Genomic DNA, 13,988 nt, shown 5'->3' with positions numbered 1-13,988 from the left:
CTAGGCAATTCCATGGGGCCCTGCAGGCTCACACACTCACAGCTACACGGGAGGTGAATAAAGGCCGGAGAGGAAGCCAGACAGGATTTGCTTCTTTTGCTTGCACCACAATGCAGTGCTGAAAGAGGAGGAATCTACATAAAAACGCCTTCCTGGCAACGCCCAAATGCCCTGCTGCCATGCAGATAAACACTGGCAGCGGCAGCAAGTGCATGCCCACAGCCACCCCTTGTTCCTTCACACCTTGTATCAGCTGTAATCCAGTCCAGTCCAGTGCTGCCTGCTGAGCAGCACTGACCAACACTGCCTGGGCCCAGGCTTTTATCTCTGAGGCCCCATTATGATGTCAGAAAGCTGGCTCTGGAATCCTGAGGGCTCCACTATGACACGTGCAAAGTTCCGTCTGAACTTTATATAAGACGGTGAGGCTCAGTCAGTCACTCAGTGTTGCCTGAGAGGGCAACACTGCAACAGCCGGCCGCCAGGCTGTCTTTTTTTTGCACAGCTAGTTGCCTCCAGGAGGCCACAAGAGGGAGACAAGGGACTGCAAAATGGAAAATAGGCATCCACCAACTTTACAGACAACTTCTCCTTGCTCCTACAACCTCCATCCTTGCACAGTTTGTTATTCTTCTAGGTAACATAGTAACAAATCCAAATTGCTGCTCTCTTTGTAGGCAAGCAAGGCTTTGTTGCAACTGCAATTCTTACTTCTTCTTGAAATGTAGGGACGACAGTACATTCCATCACATCCATCTAGTGTACACAGGTAGGTCCATTGTGGCGGGCAGGCGAGCGGGCGGGCTGCTTTATTGGCTGTTTGCTGTTCCCCTACTCCACTCCACTATTTGACTGTTGTGCTGCATCAATCAATCAATCAATCAATCAATCAATCAATCAATCAATCAATCAATCAATCAATCAGTGGCTGGCTCAGGTGCAGCTCTTTAACTTACCTAAAAGGGAGGGCGGAGAGAAGACAAGGAAGGTGAATGAGGTGTTCCAATGTGAAATGCCGGAAACACAGAAACACAGACGACACACAACAAGAGGTGGCAATCTATTCATTAATTGCATTTAATCAATGAGCTCATTATTACTCATGCATTGTCCAACAGGTGTTGAAATAATGGGATTAAAAGGGGAGATCCCTTCAGAAAGACAGAAACAATAGCAAAGACAAAAAACACTTTTGGAATCTGCTTTTAGTCAACACATAAGGAAAGGGTGCACCGGTCCTGGAAATACTGCAATACCAGGTCAATGCGTGGAGTGGACAGAGCAAGCTCTATTTCCATCTCCCTGTTCTAAAAATCCATTTAATATATGGTCCCCAGATAGGGGACGTATCAGATATTAAACTGATAAGAACAGATACTACACTTGATCTTAGCCAAAAGGCCGAGAAGCGATAACCCGAACGGGCCGCGCGTTGCCCGAGCCTGCCCGATACTGCTGTTCAGCCCTTGCAGCGATTCAGCCTACTTCTAGGCAATTCCATGGGGCCCTGCAGGCTCACACACTCACAGCTACACGGGAGGTGAATAAAGGCCGGAGAGGAAGCCAGACAGGATTTGCTTCTTTTGCTTGCACCACAATGCAGTGCTGAAAGAGGAGGAATCTACATAAAAACGCCTTCCTGGCAACGCCCAAATGCCCTGCTGCCATGCAGATAAACACTGGCAGCGGCAGCAAGTGCATGCCCACAGCCACCCCTTGTTCCTTCACACCTTGTATCAGCTGTAATCCAGTCCAGTCCAGTGCTGCCTGCTGAGCAGCACTGACCAACACTGCCTGGGCCCAGGCTTTTATCTCTGAGGCCCCATTATGATGTCAGAAAGCTGGCTCTGGAATCCTGAGGGCTCCACTATGACACGTGCAAAGTTCCGTCTGAACTTTATATAAGACGGTGAGGCTCAGTCAGTCACTCAGTGTTGCCTGAGAGGGCAACACTGCAACAGCCGGCCGCCAGGCTGTCTTTTTTTTGCACAGCTAGTTGCCTCCAGGAGGCCACAAGAGGGAGACAAGGGACTGCAAAATGGAAAATAGGCATCCACCAACTTTACAGACAACTTCTCCTTGCTCCTACAACCTCCATCCTTGCACAGTTTGTTATTCTTCTAGGTAACATAGTAACAAATCCAAATTGCTGCTCTCTTTGTAGGCAAGCAAGGCTTTGTTGCAACTGCAATTCTTACTTCTTCTTGAAATGTAGGGACGACAGTACATTCCATCACATCCATCTAGTGTACACAGGTAGGTCCATTGTGGCGGGCAGGCGAGCGGGCGGGCTGCTTTATTGGCTGTTTGCTGTTCCCCTACTCCACTCCACTATTTGACTGTTGTGCTGCATCAATCAATCAATCAATCAATCAATCAATCAATCAATCAATCAATCAATCAATCAATCAGTGGCTGGCTCAGGTGCAGCTCTTTAACTTACCTAAAAGGGAGGGCGGAGAGAAGACAAGGAAGGTGAATGAGGTGTTCCAATGTGAAATGCCGGAAACACAGAAACACAGACGACACACAACAAGAGGTGGCAATCTATTCATTAATTGCATTTAATCAATGAGCTCATTATTACTCATGCATTGTCCAACAGGTGTTGAAATAATGGGATTAAAAGGGGAGATCCCTTCAGAAAGACAGAAACAATAGCAAAGACAAAAAACACTTTTGGAATCTGCTTTTAGTCAACACATAAGGAAAGGGTGCACCGGTCCTGGAAATACTGCAATACCAGGTCAATGCGTGGAGTGGACAGAGCAAGCTCTATTTCCATCTCCCTGTTCTAAAAATCCATTTAATATATGGTCCCCAGATAGGGGACGTATCAGATATTAAACTGATAAGAACAGATACTACACTTGATCTTAGCCAAAAGGCCGAGAAGCGATAACCCGAACGGGCCGCGCGTTGCCCGAGCCTGCCCGATACTGCTGTTCAGCCCTTGCAGCGATTCAGCCTACTTCTAGGCAATTCCATGGGGCCCTGCAGGCTCACACACTCACAGCTACACGGGAGGTGAATAAAGGCCGGAGAGGAAGCCAGACAGGATTTGCTTCTTTTGCTTGCACCACAATGCAGTGCTGAAAGAGGAGGAATCTACATAAAAACGCCTTCCTGGCAACGCCCAAATGCCCTGCTGCCATGCAGATAAACACTGGCAGCGGCAGCAAGTGCATGCCCACAGCCACCCCTTGTTCCTTCACACCTTGTATCAGCTGTAATCCAGTCCAGTCCAGTGCTGCCTGCTGAGCAGCACTGACCAACACTGCCTGGGCCCAGGATTTTATCTCTGAGGCCCCATTATGATGTCAGAAAGCTGGCTCTGGAATCCTGAGGGCTCCACTATGACACGTGCAAAGTTCCGTCTGAACTTTATATAAGACGGTGAGGCTCAGTCAGTCACTCAGTGTTGCCTGAGAGGGCAACACTGCAACAGCCGGCCGCCAGGCTGTCTTTTTTTTGCACAGCTAGTTGCCTCCAGGAGGCCACAAGAGGGAGACAAGGGACTGCAAAATGGAAAATAGGCATCCACCAACTTTACAGACAACTTCTCCTTGCTCCTACAACCTCCATCCTTGCACAGTTTGTTATTCTTCTAGGTAACATAGTAACAAATCCAAATTGCTGCTCTCTTTGTAGGCAAGCAAGGCTTTGTTGCAACTGCAATTCTTACTTCTTCTTGAAATGTAGGGACGACAGTACATTCCATCACATCCATCTAGTGTACACAGGTAGGTCCATTGTGGCGGGCAGGCGAGCGGGCGGGCTGCTTTATTGGCTGTTTGCTGTTCCCCTACTCCACTCCACTATTTGACTGTTGTGCTGCATCAATCAATCAATCAATCAATCAATCAATCAATCAATCAATCAATCAATCAATCAGTGGCTGGCTCAGGTGCAGCTCTTTAACTTACCTAAAAGGGAGGGCGGAGAGAAGACAAGGAAGGTGAATGAGGTGTTCCAATGTGAAATGCCGGAAACACAGAAACACAGACGACACACAACAAGAGGTGGCAATCTATTCATTAATTGCATTTAATCAATGAGCTCATTATCACTCATGCATTGTCCAACAGGTGTTGAAATAATGGGATTAAAAGGGGAGATCCCTTCAGAAAGACAGAAACAATAGCAAAGACAAAAAACACTTTTGGAATCTGCTTTTAGTCAACACATAAGGAAAGGGTGCACCGGTCCTGGAAATACTGCAATACCAGGTCAATGCGTGGAGTGGACAGAGCAAGCTCTATTTCCATCTCCCTGTTCTAAAAATCCATTTAATATATGGTCCCCAGATAGGGGACGTATCAGATATTAAACTGATAAGAACAGATACTACACTTGATCTTAGCCAAAAGGCCGAGAAGCGATAACCCGAACGGGCCGCGCGTTGCCCGAGCCTGCCCGATACTGCTGTTCAGCCCTTGCAGCGATTCAGCCTACTTCTAGGCAATTCCATGGGGCCCTGCAGGCTCACACACTCACAGCTACACGGGAGGTGAATAAAGGCCGGAGAGGAAGCCAGACAGGATTTGCTTCTTTTGCTTGCACCACAATGCAGTGCTGAAAGAGGAGGAATCTACATAAAAACGCCTTCCTGGCAACGCCCAAATGCCCTGCTGCCATGCAGATAAACACTGGCAGCGGCAGCAAGTGCATGCCCACAGCCACCCCTTGTTCCTTCACACCTTGTATCAGCTGTAATCCAGTCCAGTCCAGTGCTGCCTGCTGAGCAGCACTGACCAACACTGCCTGGGCCCAGGCTTTTATCTCTGAGGCCCCATTATGATGTCAGAAAGCTGGCTCTGGAATCCTGAGGGCTCCACTATGACACGTGCAAAGTTCCGTCTGAACTTTATATAAGACGGTGAGGCTCAGTCAGTCACTCAGTGTTGCCTGAGAGGGCAACACTGCAACAGCCGGCCGCCAGGCTGTCTTTTTTTTGCACAGCTAGTTGCCTCCAGGAGGCCACAAGAGGGAGACAAGGGACTGCAAAATGGAAAATAGGCATCCACCAACTTTACAGACAACTTCTCCTTGCTCCTACAACCTCCATCCTTGCACAGTTTGTTATTCTTCTAGGTAACATAGTAACAAATCCAAATTGCTGCTCTCTTTGTAGGCAAGCAAGGCTTTGTTGCAACTGCAATTCTTACTTCTTCTTGAAATGTAGGGACGACAGTACATTCCATCACATCCATCTAGTGTACACAGGTAGGTCCATTGTGGCGGGCAGGCGAGCGGGCGGGCTGCTTTATTGGCTGTTTGCTGTTCCCCTACTCCACTCCACTATTTGACTGTTGTGCTGCATCAATCAATCAATCAATCAATCAATCAATCAATCAGTGGCTGGCTCAGGTGCAGCTCTTTAACTTACCTAAAAGGGAGGGCGGAGAGAAGACAAGGAAGGTGAATGAGGTGTTCCAATGTGAAATGCCGGAAACACAGAAACACAGACGACACACAACAAGAGGTGGCAATCTATTCATTAATTGCATTTAATCAATGAGCTCATTATCACTCATGCATTGTCCAACAGGTGTTGAAATAATGGGATTAAAAGGGGAGATCCCTTCAGAAAGACAGAAACAATAGCAAAGACAAAAAACACTTTTGGAATCTGCTTTTAGTCAACACATAAGGAAAGGGTGCACCGGTCCTGGAAATACTGCAATACCAGGTCAATGCGTGGAGTGGACAGAGCAAGCTCTATTTCCATCTCCCTGTTCTAAAAATCCATTTAATATATGGTCCCCAGATAGGGGACGTATCAGATATTAAACTGATAAGAACAGATACTACACTTGATCTTAGCCAAAAGGCCGAGAAGCGATAACCCGAACGGGCCGCGCGTTGCCCGAGCCTGCCCGATACTGCTGTTCAGCCCTTGCAGCGATTCAGCCTACTTCTAGGCAATTCCATGGGGCCCTGCAGGCTCACACACTCACAGCTACACGGGAGGTGAATAAAGGCCGGAGAGGAAGCCAGACAGGATTTGCTTCTTTTGCTTGCACCACAATGCAGTGCTGAAAGAGGAGGAATCTACATAAAAACGCCTTCCTGGCAACGCCCAAATGCCCTGCTGCCATGCAGATAAACACTGGCAGCGGCAGCAAGTGCATGCCCACAGCCACCCCTTGTTCCTTCACACCTTGTATCAGCTGTAATCCAGTCCAGTCCAGTGCTGCCTGCTGAGCAGCACTGACCAACACTGCCTGGGCCCAGGCTTTTATCTCTGAGGCCCCATTATGATGTCAGAAAGCTGGCTCTGGAATCCTGAGGGCTCCACTATGACACGTGCAAAGTTCCGTCTGAACTTTATATAAGACGGTGAGGCTCAGTCAGTCACTCAGTGTTGCCTGAGAGGGCAACACTGCAACAGCCGGCCGCCAGGCTGTCTTTTTTTTGCACAGCTAGTTGCCTCCAGGAGGCCACAAGAGGGAGACAAGGGACTGCAAAATGGAAAATAGGCATCCACCAACTTTACAGACAACTTCTCCTTGCTCCTACAACCTCCATCCTTGCACAGTTTGTTATTCTTCTAGGTAACATAGTAACAAATCCAAATTGCTGCTCTCTTTGTAGGCAAGCAAGGCTTTGTTGCAACTGCAATTCTTACTTCTTCTTGAAATGTAGGGACGACAGTACATTCCATCACATCCATCTAGTGTACACAGGTAGGTCCATTGTGGCGGGCAGGCGAGCGGGCGGGCTGCTTTATTGGCTGTTTGCTGTTCCCCTACTCCACTCCACTATTTGACTGTTGTGCTGCATCAATCAATCAATCAATCAATCAATCAATCAATCAATCAATCAATCAATCAATCAATCAATCAGTGGCTGGCTCAGGTGCAGCTCTTTAACTTACCTAAAAGGGAGGGCGGAGAGAAGACAAGGAAGGTGAATGAGGTGTTCCAATGTGAAATGCCGGAAACACAGAAACACAGACGACACACAACAAGAGGTGGCAATCTATTCATTAATTGCATTTAATCAATGAGCTCATTATCACTCATGCATTGTCCAACAGGTGTTGAAATAATGGGATTAAAAGGGGAGATCCCTTCAGAAAGACAGAAACAATAGCAAAGACAAAAAACACTTTTGGAATCTGCTTTTAGTCAACACATAAGGAAAGGGTGCACCGGTCCTGGAAATACTGCAATACCAGGTCAATGCGTGGAGTGGACAGAGCAAGCTCTATTTCCATCTCCCTGTTCTAAAAATCCATTTAATATATGGTCCCCAGATAGGGGACGTATCAGATATTAAACTGGTAAGAACAGATACTACACTTGATCTTAGCCAAAAGGCCGAGAAGCGATAACCCGAACGGGCCGCGCGTTGCCCGAGCCTGCCCGATACTGCTGTTCAGCCCTTGCAGCGATTCAGCCTACTTCTAGGCAATTCCATGGGGCCCTGCAGGCTCACACACTCACAGCTACACGGGAGGTGAATAAAGGCCGGAGAGGAAGCCAGACAGGATTTGCTTCTTTTGCTTGCACCACAATGCAGTGCTGAAAGAGGAGGAATCTACATAAAAACGCCTTCCTGGCAACGCCCAAATGCCCTGCTGCCATGCAGATAAACACTGGCAGCGGCAGCAAGTGCATGCCCACAGCCACCCCTTGTTCCTTCACACCTTGTATCAGCTGTAATCCAGTCCAGTCCAGTGCTGCCTGCTGAGCAGCACTGACCAACACTGCCTGGGCCCAGGCTTTTATCTCTGAGGCCCCATTATGATGTCAGAAAGCTGGCTCTGGAATCCTGAGGGCTCCACTATGACACGTGCAAAGTTCCGTCTGAACTTTATATAAGACGGTGAGGCTCAGTCAGTCACTCAGTGTTGCCTGAGAGGGCAACACTGCAACAGCCGGCCGCCAGGCTGTCTTTTTTTTGCACAGCTAGTTGCCTCCAGGAGGCCACAAGAGGGAGACAAGGGACTGCAAAATGGAAAATAGGCATCCACCAACTTTACAGACAACTTCTCCTTGCTCCTACAACCTCCATCCTTGCACAGTTTGTTATTCTTCTAGGTAACATAGTAACAAATCCAAATTGCTGCTCTCTTTGTAGGCAAGCAAGGCTTTGTTGCAACTGCAATTCTTACTTCTTCTTGAAATGTAGGGACGACAGTACATTCCATCACATCCATCTAGTGTACACAGGTAGGTCCATTGTGGCGGGCAGGCGAGCGGGCGGGCTGCTTTATTGGCTGTTTGCTGTTCCCCTACTCCACTCCACTATTTGACTGTTGTGCTGCATCAATCAATCAATCAATCAATCAATCAATCAATCAATCAATCAGTGGCTGGCTCAGGTGCAGCTCTTTAACTTACCTAAAAGGGAGGGCGGAGAGAAGACAAGGAAGGTGAATGAGGTGTTCCAATGTGAAATGCCGGAAACACAGAAACACAGACGACACACAACAAGAGGTGGCAATCTATTCATTAATTGCATTTAATCAATGAGCTCATTATTACTCATGCATTGTCCAACAGGTGTTGAAATAATGGGATTAAAAGGGGAGATCCCTTCAGAAAGACAGAAACAATAGCAAAGACAAAAAACACTTTTGGAATCTGCTTTTAGTCAACACATAAGGAAAGGGTGCACCGGTCCTGGAAATACTGCAATACCAGGTCAATGCGTGGAGTGGACAGAGCAAGCTCTATTTCCATCTCCCTGTTCTAAAAATCCATTTAATATATGGTCCCCAGATAGGGGACGTATCAGATATTAAACTGATAAGAACAGATACTACACTTGATCTTAGCCAAAAGGCCGAGAAGCGATAACCCGAATGGGCCGCGCGTTGCCCGAGCCTGCCCGATACTGCTGTTCAGCCCTTGCAGCGATTCAGCCTACTTCTAGGCAATTCCATGGGGCCCTGCAGGCTCACACACTCACAGCTACACGGGAGGTGAATAAAGGCCGGAGAGGAAGCCAGACAGGATTTGCTTCTTTTGCTTGCACCACAATGCAGTGCTGAAAGAGGAGGAATCTACATAAAAACGCCTTCCTGGCAACGCCCAAATGCCCTGCTGCCATGCAGATAAACACTGGCAGCGGCAGCAAGTGCATGCCCACAGCCACCCCTTGTTCCTTCACACCTTGTATCAGCTGTAATCCAGTCCAGTCCAGTGCTGCCTGCTGAGCAGCACTGACCAACACTGCCTGGGCCCAGGATTTTATCTCTGAGGCCCCATTATGATGTCAGAAAGCTGGCTCTGGAATCCTGAGGGCTCCACTATGACACGTGCAAAGTTCCGTCTGAACTTTATATAAGACGGTGAGGCTCAGTCAGTCACTCAGTGTTGCCTGAGAGGGCAACACTGCAACAGCCGGCCGCCAGGCTGTCTTTTTTTTGCACAGCTAGTTGCCTCCAGGAGGCCACAAGAGGGAGACAAGGGACTGCAAAATGGAAAATAGGCATCCACCAACTTTACAGACAACTTCTCCTTGCTCCTACAACCTCCATCCTTGCACAGTTTGTTATTCTTCTAGGTAACATAGTAACAAATCCAAATTGCTGCTCTCTTTGTAGGCAAGCAAGGCTTTGTTGCAACTGCAATTCTTACTTCTTCTTGAAATGTAGGGACGACAGTACATTCCATCACATCCATCTAGTGTACACAGGTAGGTCCATTGTGGCGGGCAGGCGAGCGGGCGGGCTGCTTTATTGGCTGTTTGCTGTTCCCCTACTCCACTCCACTATTTGACTGTTGTGCTGCATCAATCAATCAATCAATCAATCAATCAATCAATCAATCAATCAATCAATCAATCAATCAATCAATCAGTGGCTGGCTCAGGTGCAGCTCTTTAACTTACCTAAAAGGGAGGGCGGAGAGAAGACAAGGAAGGTGAATGAGGTGTTCCAATGTGAAATGCCGGAAACACAGAAACACAGACGACACACAACAAGAGGTGGCAATCTATTCATTAATTGCATTTAATCAATGAGCTCATTATCACTCATGCATTGTCCAACAGGTGTTGAAATAATGGGATTAAAAGGGGAGATCCCTTCAGAAAGACAGAAACAATAGCAAAGACAAAAAACACTTTTGGAATCTGCTTTTAGTCAACACATAAGGAAAGGGTGCACCGGTCCTGGAAATACTGCAATACCAGGTCAATGCGTGGAGTGGACAGAGCAAGCTCTATTTCCATCTCCCTGTTCTAAAAATCCATTTAATATATGGTCCCCAGATAGGGGACGTATCAGATATTAAACTGATAAGAACAGATACTACACTTGATCTTAGCCAAAAGGCCGAGAAGCGATAACCCGAACGGGCCGCGCGTTGCCCGAGCCTGCCCGATACTGCTGTTCAGCCCTTGCAGCGATTCAGCCTACTTCTAGGCAATTCCATGGGGCCCTGCAGGCTCACACACTCACAGCTACACGGGAGGTGAATAAAGGCCGGAGAGGAAGCCAGACAGGATTTGCTTCTTTTGCTTGCACCACAATGCAGTGCTGAAAGAGGAGGAATCTACATAAAAACGCCTTCCTGGCAACGCCCAAATGCCCTGCTGCCATGCAGATAAACACTGGCAGCGGCAGCAAGTGCATGCCCACAGCCACCCCTTGTTCCTTCACACCTTGTATCAGCTGTAATCCAGTCCAGTCCAGTGCTGCCTGCTGAGCAGCACTGACCAACACTGCCTGGGCCCAGGCTTTTATCTCTGAGGCCCCATTATGATGTCAGAAAGCTGGCTCTGGAATCCTGAGGGCTCCACTATGACACGTGCAAAGTTCCGTCTGAACTTTATATAAGACGGTGAGGCTCAGTCAGTCACTCAGTGTTGCCTGAGAGGGCAACACTGCAACAGCCGGCCGCCAGGCTGTCTTTTTTTTGCACAGCTAGTTGCCTCCAGGAGGCCACAAGAGGGAGACAAGGGACTGCAAAATGGAAAATAGGCATCCACCAACTTTACAGACAACTTCTCCTTGCTCCTACAACCTCCATCCTTGCACAGTTTGTTATTCTTCTAGGTAACATAGTAACAAATCCAAATTGCTGCTCTCTTTGTAGGCAAGCAAGGCTTTGTTGCAAATGCAATTCTTACTTCTTCTTGAAATGTAGGGACGACAGTACATTCCATCACATCCATCTAGTGTACACAGGTAGGTCCATTGTGGCGGGCAGGCGAGCGGGCGGGCTGCTTTATTGGCTGTTTGCTGTTCCCCTACTCCACTCCACTATTTGACTGTTGTGCTGCATCAATCAATCAATCAATCAATCAATCAATCAATCAATCAATCAATCAATCAGTGGCTGGCTCAGGTGCAGCTCTTTAACTTACCTAAAAGGGAGGGCGGAGAGAAGACAAGGAAGGTGAATGAGGTGTTCCAATGTGAAATGCCGGAAACACAGAAACACAGACGACACACAACAAGAGGTGGCAATCTATTCATTAATTGCATTTAATCAATGAGCTCATTATCACTCATGCATTGTCCAACAGGTGTTGAAATAATGGGATTAAAAGGGGAGATCCCTTCAGAAAGACAGAAACAATAGCAAAGACAAAAAACACTTTTGGAATCTGCTTTTAGTCAACACATAAGGAAAGGGTGCACCGGTCCTGGAAATACTGCAATACCAGGTCAATGCGTGGAGTGGACAGAGCAAGCTCTATTTCCATCTCCCTGTTCTAAAAATCCATTTAATATATGGTCCCCAGATAGGGGACGTATCAGATATTAAACTGATAAGAACAGATACTACACTTGATCTTAGCCAAAAGGCCGAGAAGCGATAACCCGAACGGGCCGCGCGTTGCCCGAGCCTGCCCGATACTGCTGTTCAGCCCTTGCAGCGATTCAGCCTACTTCTAGGCAATTCCATGGGGCCCTGCAGGCTCACACACTCACAGCTACACGGGAGGTGAATAAAGGCCGGAGAGGAAGCCAGACATGATTTGCTTCTTTTGCTTGCACCACAATGCAGTGCTGAAAGAGGAGGAATCTACATAAAAACGCCTTCCTGGCAACGCCCAAATGCCCTGCTGCCATGCAGATAAACACTGGCAGCGGCAGCAAGTGCATGCCCACAGCCACCCCTTGTTCCTTCACACCTTGTATCAGCTGTAATCCAGTCCAGTCCAGTGCTGCCTGCTGAGCAGCACTGACCAACACTGCCTGGGCCCAGGCTTTTATCTCTGAGGCCCCATTATGATGTCAGAAAGCTGGCTCTGGAATCCTGAGGGCTCCACTATGACACGTGCAAAGTTCCGTCTGAACTTTATATAAGACGGTGAGGCTCAGTCAGTCACTCAGTGTTGCCTGAGAGGGCAACACTGCAACAGCCGGCCGCCAGGCTGTCTTTTTTTTGCACAGCTAGTTGCCTCCAGGAGGCCACAAGAGGGAGACAAGGGACTGCAAAATGGAAAATAGGCATCCACCAACTTTACAGACAACTTCTCCTTGCTCCTACAACCTCCATCCTTGCACAGTTTGTTATTCTTCTAGGTAACATAGTAACAAATCCAAATTGCTGCTCTCTTTGTAGGCAAGCAAGGCTTTGTTGCAACTGCAATTCTTACTTCTTCTTGAAATGTAGGGACGACAGTACATTCCATCACATCCATCTAGTGTACACAGGTAGGTCCATTGTGGCGGGCAGGCGAGCGGGCGGGCTGCTTTATTGGCTGTTTGCTGTTCCCCTACTCCACTCCACTATTTGACTGTTGTGCTGCATCAATCAATCAATCAATCAATCAATCAATCAATCAATCAATCAATCAATCAATCAGTGGCTGGCTCAGGTGCAGCTCTTTAACTTACCTAAAAGGGAGGGCGGAGAGAAGACAAGGAAGGTGAATGAGGTGTTCCAATGTGAAATGCCGGAAACACAGAAACACAGACGACACACAACAAGAGGTGGCAATCTATTCATTAATTGCATTTAATCAATGAGCTCATTATCACTCATGCATTGTCCAACAGGTGTTGAAATAATGGGATTAAAAGGGGAGATCCCTTCAGAAAGACAGAAACAATAGCAAAGACAAAAAACACTTTTGGAATCTGCTTTTAGTCAACACATAAGGAAAGGGTGCACCGGTCCTGGAAATACTGCAATACCAGGTCAATGCGTGGAGTGGACAGAGCAAGCTCTATTTCCATCTCCCTGTTCTAAAAATCCATTTAATATATGGTCCCCAGATAGGGGACGTATCAGATATTAAACTGATAAGAACAGATACTACACTTGATCTTAGCCAAAAGGCCGAGAAGCGATAACCCGAACGGGCCGCGCGTTGCCCGAGCCTGCCCGATACTGCTGTTCAGCCCTTGCAGCGATTCAGCCTACTTCTAGGCAATTCCATGGGGCCCTGCAGGCTCACACACTCACAGCTACACGGGAGGTGAATAAAGGCCGGAGAGGAAGCCAGACAGGATTTGCTTCTTTTGCTTGCACCACAATGCAGTGCTGAAAGAGGAGGAATCTACATAAAAACGCCTTCCTGGCAACGCCCAAATGCCCTGCTGCCATGCAGATAAACACTGGCAGCGGCAGCAAGTGCATGCCCACAGCCACCCCTTGTTCCTTCACACCTTGTATCAGCTGTAATCCAGTCCAGTCCAGTGCTGCCTGCTGAGCAGCACTGACCAACACTGCCTGGGCCCAGGCTTTTATCTCTGAGGCCCCATTATGATGTCAGAAAGCTGGCTCTGGAATCCTGAGGGCTCCACTATGACACGTGCAAAGTTCCGTCTGAACTTTATATAAGACGGTGAGGCTCAGTCAGTCACTCAGTGTTGCCTGAGAGGGCAACACTGCAACAGCCGGCCGCCAGGCTGTCTTTTTTTTGCACAGCTAGTTGCCTCCAGGAGGCCACAAGAGGGAGACAAGGGACTGCAAAATGGAAAATAGGCATCCACCAACTTTACAGACAACTTCTCCTTGCTCCTACAACCTCCATCCTTGCACAGTTTGTTATTCTTCTAGGTAACATAGTAA

The 13,988-nt window shown here is 47.9% G+C and overlaps 9 non-coding genes across 9 annotated transcripts; all 9 read right to left on the bottom strand.

The window, feature by feature from the left end:
* Positions 1-1,222: 1,222 nt before the first annotated feature.
* On the bottom strand, positions 1,223-1,413 carry LOC142710230 (U2 spliceosomal RNA). The gene has a single exon (XR_012869325.1). It is a non-coding gene; the product is annotated as a U2 spliceosomal RNA (small nuclear RNA).
* Positions 1,414-2,709: 1,296 nt separating this feature from the next.
* Positions 2,710-2,900, bottom strand: LOC142710229 (U2 spliceosomal RNA). The gene has a single exon (XR_012869324.1). It is a non-coding gene; the product is annotated as a U2 spliceosomal RNA (small nuclear RNA).
* Positions 2,901-4,192: 1,292 nt separating this feature from the next.
* On the bottom strand, positions 4,193-4,383 carry LOC142710228 (U2 spliceosomal RNA). Its single transcript, XR_012869323.1, has one exon. It is a non-coding gene; the product is annotated as a U2 spliceosomal RNA (small nuclear RNA).
* A 1,272-nt stretch (positions 4,384-5,655) lies between these two features.
* Positions 5,656-5,846, bottom strand: LOC142710227 (U2 spliceosomal RNA). Its single transcript, XR_012869322.1, has one exon. It is a non-coding gene; the product is annotated as a U2 spliceosomal RNA (small nuclear RNA).
* Positions 5,847-7,146: 1,300 nt separating this feature from the next.
* Positions 7,147-7,337, bottom strand: LOC142710200 (U2 spliceosomal RNA). Its single transcript, XR_012869298.1, has one exon. It is a non-coding gene; the product is annotated as a U2 spliceosomal RNA (small nuclear RNA).
* A 1,280-nt stretch (positions 7,338-8,617) lies between these two features.
* On the bottom strand, positions 8,618-8,808 carry LOC142710225 (U2 spliceosomal RNA). Its single transcript, XR_012869321.1, has one exon. It is a non-coding gene; the product is annotated as a U2 spliceosomal RNA (small nuclear RNA).
* Positions 8,809-10,112: 1,304 nt separating this feature from the next.
* LOC142710224 (U2 spliceosomal RNA) lies at positions 10,113-10,303 on the bottom strand. Its single transcript, XR_012869320.1, has one exon. It is a non-coding gene; the product is annotated as a U2 spliceosomal RNA (small nuclear RNA).
* Positions 10,304-11,591: 1,288 nt separating this feature from the next.
* On the bottom strand, positions 11,592-11,782 carry LOC142710223 (U2 spliceosomal RNA). The gene has a single exon (XR_012869319.1). It is a non-coding gene; the product is annotated as a U2 spliceosomal RNA (small nuclear RNA).
* Positions 11,783-13,074: 1,292 nt separating this feature from the next.
* On the bottom strand, positions 13,075-13,265 carry LOC142710221 (U2 spliceosomal RNA). Its single transcript, XR_012869317.1, has one exon. It is a non-coding gene; the product is annotated as a U2 spliceosomal RNA (small nuclear RNA).
* Positions 13,266-13,988: the final 723 nt, after the last annotated feature.

Source organism: Rhinoderma darwinii, unplaced genomic scaffold (assembly GCF_050947455.1).
Source record: "Rhinoderma darwinii isolate aRhiDar2 unplaced genomic scaffold, aRhiDar2.hap1 Scaffold_422, whole genome shotgun sequence".
Lineage (NCBI taxonomy): Eukaryota > Metazoa > Chordata > Amphibia > Anura > Rhinodermatidae > Rhinoderma > Rhinoderma darwinii.
The sequence above is the reverse complement of the archived record's forward strand: the minus strand, read 5'-3'. Positions and strand labels throughout refer to the sequence as shown.